Here is an 8,808-nt window from a genome sequence, read left to right on the forward strand (position 1 = left end):
ATGGTAGAGTGTTCTTTTCTTCTACCCATCTCAAGGCTGCAATGTTTGTTACCTGTGACCTGTGGGTGATAAAGTTTGCTCAGTAGTTTTGATTTATATGAGAGAAGGAAGGGTATGGGCAGGGCTTGAGAATTCATAATTTTTCTTTCTTTTTTTTTTTTTTAGGTTTTATTTTGTCGATATACATTGTGGCTAATTATTGCTCCCCATCACCAAAACCTCCCTCCCTTCTCCCTCCCCCCTCCCCCCAAACAATGTCCTTTCTGTTTGCTTGTCGTATCAACTTCAAGTAGTTGTGGTTGTTATATCTTCTTCCCCCACCCCCGCGGTTTGTGTGTGTGTGTGTGTGTGTGTGTGTGTGTGTGAATTTATATATTAATTTTTAGCTCCCACCAGTGAGTGAGAACATGTGGTATTTCTCTTTCTGTGCCTGACTTGTTTCACTTAATATAATTCTCTCAAGGTCCATCCATGTTGTTGCAAATGGCAGTATTTCATTCGTTTTTATAGCTGAGTAGTATTCCATTGTGTAGATGTACCACATAATTTTTCTGAAGCAGTGACTTATCCCCTCCTGTAGGCCTGAAAAGCCCAGGAAAGGGCTCTTTGATCTCCCACTCCGCATATGATTTTTCTTGTGAACAACTAGTAGAGGTCCATGGACCCAAGCCTGAAAATGAGTGTGAACTCTCCTTGTGTGTGGTGCTCTCAGGGGTTTTATACTGTCATGCCAGCCCATACTCTAGCAATTCACTAAAAGTTCAGCTAATTTCTTCTAACCCACTGGTATGGCGGCTAGTGCCCCTTCTTCCTATACTGTACCACAGGTTTATGCATCCAGTCTCTCCCTGGCAAGACCTGACCCTGGTTGGAATTCAGTCTACTTGGTTGCACTATAACGACCTTAGCTTTCTGCTGGGTTCAAGTAATACTATGATTGTAATTTATTTGATTTTTCTCCTTGATAAGGTGAGAATGATGCCCTTTCTAGATTACTATAGCTTATATGAAAGTGGAACTCTTAACTCTGAAGCTTCCTTATCCTTGAGACTCTCTTATTTTACTTTAAAACTCTAATGGGATGTAGTGTAGTAGCTCCAGGTTTCTAATAAAGTATGCTGTTAAAATGAGTCCTAAAGAATAAAGCCTTCTACAGGAAGCAAAATGAATTCCTGGACTTATGCCAGTCTGTGTCTGTGACACTTACCAATAGTGACAGAGGACCTTTGTTGTAAAATCAGCAGTCTAGTTCTTTGAATATTTTATGACTTACTTAAAAATTATTTTTAATCATCCCCTAGCGCTATGGGTCAAATACATCTCCTAAAAGTTCAGGTCATGGAAACTTAATTCCCACGGTAACAGTGTTAAGAGGGTTAATTAGAAATCTCATTAGATCTAATAGATTCAATTAGATTGTGAAGACTATGCCCTTGTGAATGGATTGATCCATTCATGGAGTAATGGACGTGGTTCTGATGGCTTTCAAAGGACAAAGAGTGAGGAGTTTACTCTCTTGCTCAGCCTGTTCTTGCCATGTGATACCCTGTCTTGCTGTGCAAAGCCTCCACCATGAAGGCCCTCACCACATGTGTCCCCTGGACCTTGGACTGTCCAGCCTACGAAACTGTAAGAAATAAATTTTATTTCTTATAAATTACTCAGTTTCAGGTATTCTGTTATAAACAACAGAAATGAACTAATACACCTAGCTGAGTCATTTAGGTCATTCTTCCAATCTGCTGAAAGCAAAGAATTGCACACCAGTAATCCTGCAAAAGGAATTTCTAAACGTCATTCTAAACTTGTCATTCTCATTTTCAATACTACATCAATAGTATTCCTAATTATCCCTTTGGTTAGTGCTCTACTTTTCACCTCGGGATATGGTGGGATCCAGCCACTGACAGAACCATAGCACCAAAACAGGATGGGGCAGGGGAAGAAATGTTCCAATGTCTCCTCATTTGTGCCCTTCCCAATACCCTGCTACACTTTTCCATTGACTGACCCAAACTGTAATTCAGACAAGGGAATCCAGCTGATGTAGACAATATATAGTAAGAGCCACAGTGGCGAAAGTAAAAACCAAAAGAAAAAGTTTAAAGGAGTGGGTGAGTTTAATTTTAATAGCATATTTTATCTCACACAATGTCAAAAAATGATATAATTTCAACATGAAATCAATATACATAAATTGTTAATTAGTTTTTAGTTGGTCTTTAAAATACTGTGCATTTTCATTACCACGTGGAATATATGAGCAAATTATCAGTTAATTTTGCATTATTTTCTATTTCTAAGTTGTAGGAAAGCTGGTCAGAACTCACTCCATCCTCATGGCCTTCAGAGCTCTGGCTTCAATAGTTGCAATCCTTCCCTTGCACAGAAACCGAGGGAGGAAAAGTAACAGAATGCTATGTTCCTGTAAGATAAGGAGAATGATGCCAGCAACCCCGAGGATAAGCAACAGGAGGCTGCGAGTTCCCTGGGAATCTTCCACTTCCGCAGCCTTTCTCTCTTTGGCAGAGCTACACTTTCGTCCTGAAGTCCCTTATAAGCTTCAACAGCTCCCCCCTGAGGTTGTGGAAGAAGCAGCTGCACAGCACTGGGATGGATCGATACTCCTCCCGAGCCCTGTAAGTAACCGCCTTTGGATGGTCTGATACTCCTCCCCATCTGTATAAGTAACCGCCCTTCAGTAATAACGACAATAATAATTAAACTCCTTGTAAACCGTATGGAGTTGCCTGCTTCGTTCTTTGGTCTCAAGATACCTTCTCAGTTTGTTGGGCATTATACTGTTAGCTCACACTCGGACAGTTTACGAGCTGGGTAGGAGGCTAGAGAATGACACAGGCGTGGGTGAAGGGACTGTGCCTTGGGGAAAGCCCAGGATAGCCAGTGACTTCCACGTGAGGAGACTTGGCTAGGTTTGTTGTCTCTGGGGGGAATCTCATTATTTATTCTTGTCTACTTGGGGGAATCCTGTTATTTATTGTTGTCTTGGGTTGGAGGGGAATCTCATTATTTATCATTGTCTCTGCGGGGAACCCCACGTCAGCCAGCAAACTCCATGTGGGGAGGGGGTACTGGCAAGGAGCATTGGTGCTTCGGACTGGTGTGTGAGTAGGGGAATGTCCCCCAAGTGCCCAAGGGATTGCTACATTCCTAACGGAAGCAATGGAAAGTGGTGGAGAAGGGAAAGCGAGTGCGCTTGTAGCAGCAGTGGCCTGGCTTCTGCTCTGTACACTCAGCACAGAGAAAGAACTGTCGACCAGGAAGGAGGGGTAGAGCATAGACCCTGATGTGGCTGCAGGCTTGGGTGCCAGAACTGGCAGGCTCCTCAGCATGAACAGTCTTGACTATGTTCAAGTGGAAACTTTTTTTTTTTTTTTCCTAAAGAGCTCCTGTCGGGCCGGCCTCGTGGCGCACTCGGGAGAGTGCAGCGCTTGGGAGCGTCAGCGGTGCTCCCGCCACGGTTCGGATCCTATATAGGAATGGCCGGTGCGCTCACTGGCTGAGCGCGGTGCAGGCAAAACCACACCAAGGGTTGAGATCCCCTTACCGGTCACAAAAAGACAAAAAAAAAAAAAAAAAGCTCCTCTCGCAAACAGCTGTCTTTGTTTTTTTTTTTTTTTTTTTTTTTTTTTTTTTGTCTTTTTCGTGAGTGGCACTCAGCCAGTGAGTGCACCGGCCATTCCTATATAGGATCCGAGCCCGCGGCGGGAGCGTCGCTGCGCTCCCAGCGCCGCACTCTCCCGAGTGCGCCACGGGCTCGGCCCAACAGCTGTCTATTTTAAAGAAACTCAAACTGCCTGCTTTGAATCCACTAAAAGACTTGTGAAAGGACTTTCCCAACTGGTAATTAAATGGTTAAGACTCTGAACTTTCACTCAGGTGGTGCCATGGCTTAGTTTGTTAAAGAAAGTGGCAGGCTGGGTTTGATCCCCACCAGAGAGGGTGACAGTCCTTTAGAGATGTAAACTACCTTTGCTTTGGCTAAACCTAGCTGACTTCAGGAAGTGGCCCTGGATCCTGAGAAGGGCTTCTTTGCAACTTTCAAAGTTTGTTTGAGTATATTTTCCTTTTAGCCTCTTTATTCCTCTTCATCGTATTTTGCTTCTCCCGGTAGGAATATGTACTCTTTCTATCTGCTTCTCCTATTAGTATGATTCCCGTCAAGGGCTTCTGGAGACTCTGGAGAGAAATGTAGCCATGGTGCCAATGACCTATTTTGGCATCTGCTGCCTTCCTCTCGAGGCACGAAAAGTTGCTAATAGGTTCAGTCCTTGTAGAGTCTCATGGTGAAGTTTTATGATTTTGTTTTGTCCTGACATTGACTTTTAATCTTCTGCTGTGCCTTCTCTGACACACGCCCAAATTTCTTTTTAGAAAGAGTTGCATTCTTTCTATGTGCTTTGAGATGTAAATTTTCTACCTTGTTTTAAAGCTTCTGTATTTTTATGCATGCATATATAAGTATATGTAAGCTATATATTACGACTACATGTATGTTAATGTCGATACATGTATTTGTATATTGTCTACATGGTACCAAAGGTATCAAATTGGCTTATAAATGAGCATGCATCATTTATTATTTAAATAAGTCTAACTGCTTTTTAAGGTCACTTGACTCTAGTAATCATTGATAAATGAAACTAGTTTTAAATTGCTGCTTCTGTGATATTCTTGATAGATGCTTGATTTCTTCCAGAACTAAAGCTGTGAGGTCTGGCTGCTGGCCCTCCTCCAGAGCTGTACACATGTCTTAAATGGCTAGCTTTTTTTTCTGTGAGCAATTCAAATATAATTGTCAAGAATTAGTAAATTAGGTAAAAGAAAATGGAGAATGGATGTGTGCCTAAAAATGTATCACTATATTGATGATGTCATGTTAAACAATGATGATTTGCCTTCTCTCTCCCAAGCAGCAGTGTTGCTACAGGTACACTTGAAGACCCAGGGACGGAAGGTACATGCCAACTAGATACCAGGCCCTAGGTAGTTGGCAAAATTCTTAGGAGTTATCAGGGCGGGTAAGACAAAAGTTATGCTAGAGTCTGTGACTGATAAAACACAGCCTTTTACCATACCCCAAACTGTGAAGGACTTATACATTTTTGTAGGCTTATTAGACTACTGGTGCCTATTTATCTCTCACATAGCACAAATCTTGAGACTCCTCTATACTATAGTGAAGAAGGGGGCTAGATTGTATTGAAATATTCCCCAGCTAAAGGCCTTGGTAAAACTAAGGTATTTGTCAGACAACTACAAGCCTTAGGAGTGCTCATGCCAGACACATAAAATATAAATTGGATGCCAGTGTCTATTTAGAGGAATTTGGTTGGGGACTGTGGTGGAAACAGAATGGGAAACACATCCCATGAGGATTCTGGTCACAACTATGGAAAGGTGCAGAAACCAGGCACAGCTTTATTGAACAACAGCTCCTGGCTGCCTGTCTGGCATTTTAGCAGATCAAAGGCTTGACAATCAACTTGCTGATGGAAGTGCACACCTCCTTGCCAGCATGTAGATGGATTAAGGCATGTTTTTGAAACTGAAGAGTGGCTGTGCTCAAGTAAGGACATTACAGAAATGACATACCTACTTACAGCAATGGAGCTCTTATAACCTAGTCCATTGTTGCAAGAATTACACATGCTGTTGGGGCTGGTTACATATGGATCCAGACCCCACCCCAACACTAGCAGACATTGCTAGATCTCTCGCACAAGTACGGGAAGGTGTAAGCACTCCTCCCCCAAATATCTGGTACACGGATGGTGGCAGCCAGGGAAATCCACCCATCTGGCATTCCTCTGCCATATGGTTGGACTCTGACATTATCTGGTTTGAGGAGGGAACTAAACAGAGCAGCCAGTTTTCTGAACTATAAGCAGTGTGGATCACATTGACCCACAAATCGATGCCGGTTAATATAGCTGGGCTGTTGGAGAGGCCTGACTACTTGGATGCCACAGTGGCACCAAGAGAACTGGACAATGCTTGGTAAGCCACTATGGGGTGCCGAATTGTGGAGAGACATGTGCAAATTCTGCACCCAGCCAACAGCCCAGGTGTCTATATGGCATGTGTCAACTCACTCCTCAATCAACTGGCCAGGCAATCAGGAGGCCGATGCCTTAGCTAGAGCCTGAGCCATTTTTTTTTTAAATTTTATTTTGTCGATATACATTGTGGCTGATTATTGCTCCCCATCACCAGAACCTCCCTCCCTTCTCCCTCCCCCCTCCCCCCAACAATGTCCTTTCTGTTTGCTTGTCGTATCAACTTCAAGTAATTGTGGTTGTTATATCTTCTTACCCCCCCCCGTTTTTTTTTTGTGTGTGTGTGTGTGTGTGTGTGTGAATTTATATATTAATTTTTAGCTCCCTCCAATAAGTGAGAACATGTGGTATTTCTCTTTCTGTGCCTGACTTGTTTCACTTAATATAATTCTCTCAAGGTCCATCCATGTTGTTGCAAATGGCAGTATTTCATTCGTTTTTATAGCTGAGTAGTATTCCATTGTGTAGATGTACCACATTTTCCGTATCCACTCATCTGATGATGGACATTTGGGCTGGTTCCAACTCTTGGCTATTGTAAAGAGTGCTGCAATGAACACTGGGGAACAGGTATACCTTCGACTTGATGATTTCCATTCCTCTGGGTATATTCCCAACAGTGGGATAGCTGGGTCGTATGGTAGATCTATCTGCAATTGTTTGAGGAACCTCCATACCATTTTCCATAGAGGCGGCACCATTTTGCAGTCCCACCAACAATGTATGAGAGTTCCTTTTTCTCTGCAACCTCTCCAGCATTTACGTTCAGAGTCTTTTGGATTTTAGCCATCCTAACTGGGGTTAGATGGTATCTCAATGTGGTTTTGATTTGCATTTCCCGGATGCTGAGTGATGTTGAGCACTTTTTCATATGGCTGTTGGCCATTTGTATATCTTCCTTAGAGAAATGCCTACTTAGCTCTTTTGCCCATTTTTTAATTGGGTTGTTTGTTTTCTTCTTGTAAAGTTGTTTGAGTTCCTTATATATTCTGGATATTAATCCTTTGTCAGATGTATATTTTACAAATATTTTCTCCCACTCTGTTGGTTGTCTTTTAACTCTGTTAATTGTTTCTTTTGCTGTGCAGAAGCTTTTTAGTGTCATATAATCCCATTTGTTTATTTTTCCTTTGGTTGCCCGTGCTTTTGGGGTCGTATTCATGAAGTCTGTGCCCAGTCCTGTTTCCTGAAGTGTTTCTCCTAAGTTTTCTTTAAGATGTTTTATTGTTTCAGGGTGTATATTTAAATCCTTAATCCATTTTGAGTTGATTTTAGTATATGGTGAGAGGTATGGATCTAGTTTCATTCTCCTGCATATGGATATCCAGTTATCCCAGCACCATTTGCTGAAGAGGCAGTCCCTTCCCCAGTGAATAGGCTTGGTGCCTTTGTCAAAGATCAGATGGCAGTAAGTGTGTGGGTTGATTTCTGGATTCTCTATTCTATTCCATTGGTCAGTGTGTCTGTTGTTATGCCAGTACCACACTGTTTTGGTTATTATAGCTTTGTAGTATAGCTTAATGTCAGGTAGTGTTATGCCTCCAGCTTTATTTTTTTTTGCTCAGCATTGCTTTGGCTATGCGTGGTCTTTTATTGTTCCATATAAATGTCTGGAGAGGGCCGACCCGGTGGCGCACTCGGGAGAGTGCGGTGCTGGGAGCGCAGCAGCGCTCCCGCCACGGGTTCGGATCCTATATAAGGATGGCCGGTGAGCTCACTGCCTGAGCGCGGTGTGGCCGGTCACAAAAATGCCAAAAAATAAAAATAAAAGTGACTTCAGCCTCCCTTTGCTCTCTGTCTTGCTCGGGCTTTCTCACCCATTCTTTAAAAAATAAAAAAATTAAAAAAAATTTTAAAAAAAATAAATGTCTGGAGAGTTTTTTCCATTTCTGAGAAAAATGTCTTTGGAATTTTGATGGGGATTGCATTGAATTTGTACATCACTTTGGGTAGTATGGACATTTTCACTATGTTGATTCTTCCAATCCAAGAGCATGGGATATCTTTCCATCTTATTGTATCCTCTCTAATTTCTCTCAGCAGTGGTTTGTAGTTCTCATTATAGAGATTTTTCACCTCCTTGGTTAACTCAATTCCTAAGTATTTTATTTTTTGGTGGCTATTGTAAATGGGCAGGCTTTCTTGATTTCTCGTTCTGTATGTTCACTATTGGAGAAAAGAAATGCTACTGATTTTTGCGTGTTGATTTTGTATCCTGCTACTGTGCTGAAATCATTTATCAATTCCAACAGTTTTTTTGTAGAGGTTTTAGGCTGTTTGATATATAGGATCATGTCATCTGCAAACAGGGACAGTTTGACTTCATCTTTTCCAATCTGGATGCCCTTTATTTCCTTCTCTTCTCTGATTGCTCTGGCTAGTACTTCCAACACTATGTTGAATAGGAGTGTTGAGAGTGGGCATCCTTGTCTAGTTCCTATACTTAAAGGAAAAGCTTTCAGCTTTTCCCCATTCAGGATGATATTGGCAGTGGGTTTGGCATATATGGCTTTAATTATGTTGTGATACTTTCCCTCTATACCTAACTTATAGAGGGTCTTCGTCATGAATGAGTGCTGAACTTTATCAAATGCTTTTTCAGCATCTATAGAGATGATCATATGGTCCTTGTGTTTGAGTTTATTAATATGGTGTATCACATTTATTGATTTGCGTATGTTGAACCAACCTTGCATCCCTGGGATGAATCCCACTTGATCGTGATGAA

The sequence above is a fragment of the Cynocephalus volans genome, chromosome X (genome assembly GCF_027409185.1).
Source record: "Cynocephalus volans isolate mCynVol1 chromosome X, mCynVol1.pri, whole genome shotgun sequence".
NCBI lineage: Eukaryota > Metazoa > Chordata > Mammalia > Dermoptera > Cynocephalidae > Cynocephalus > Cynocephalus volans.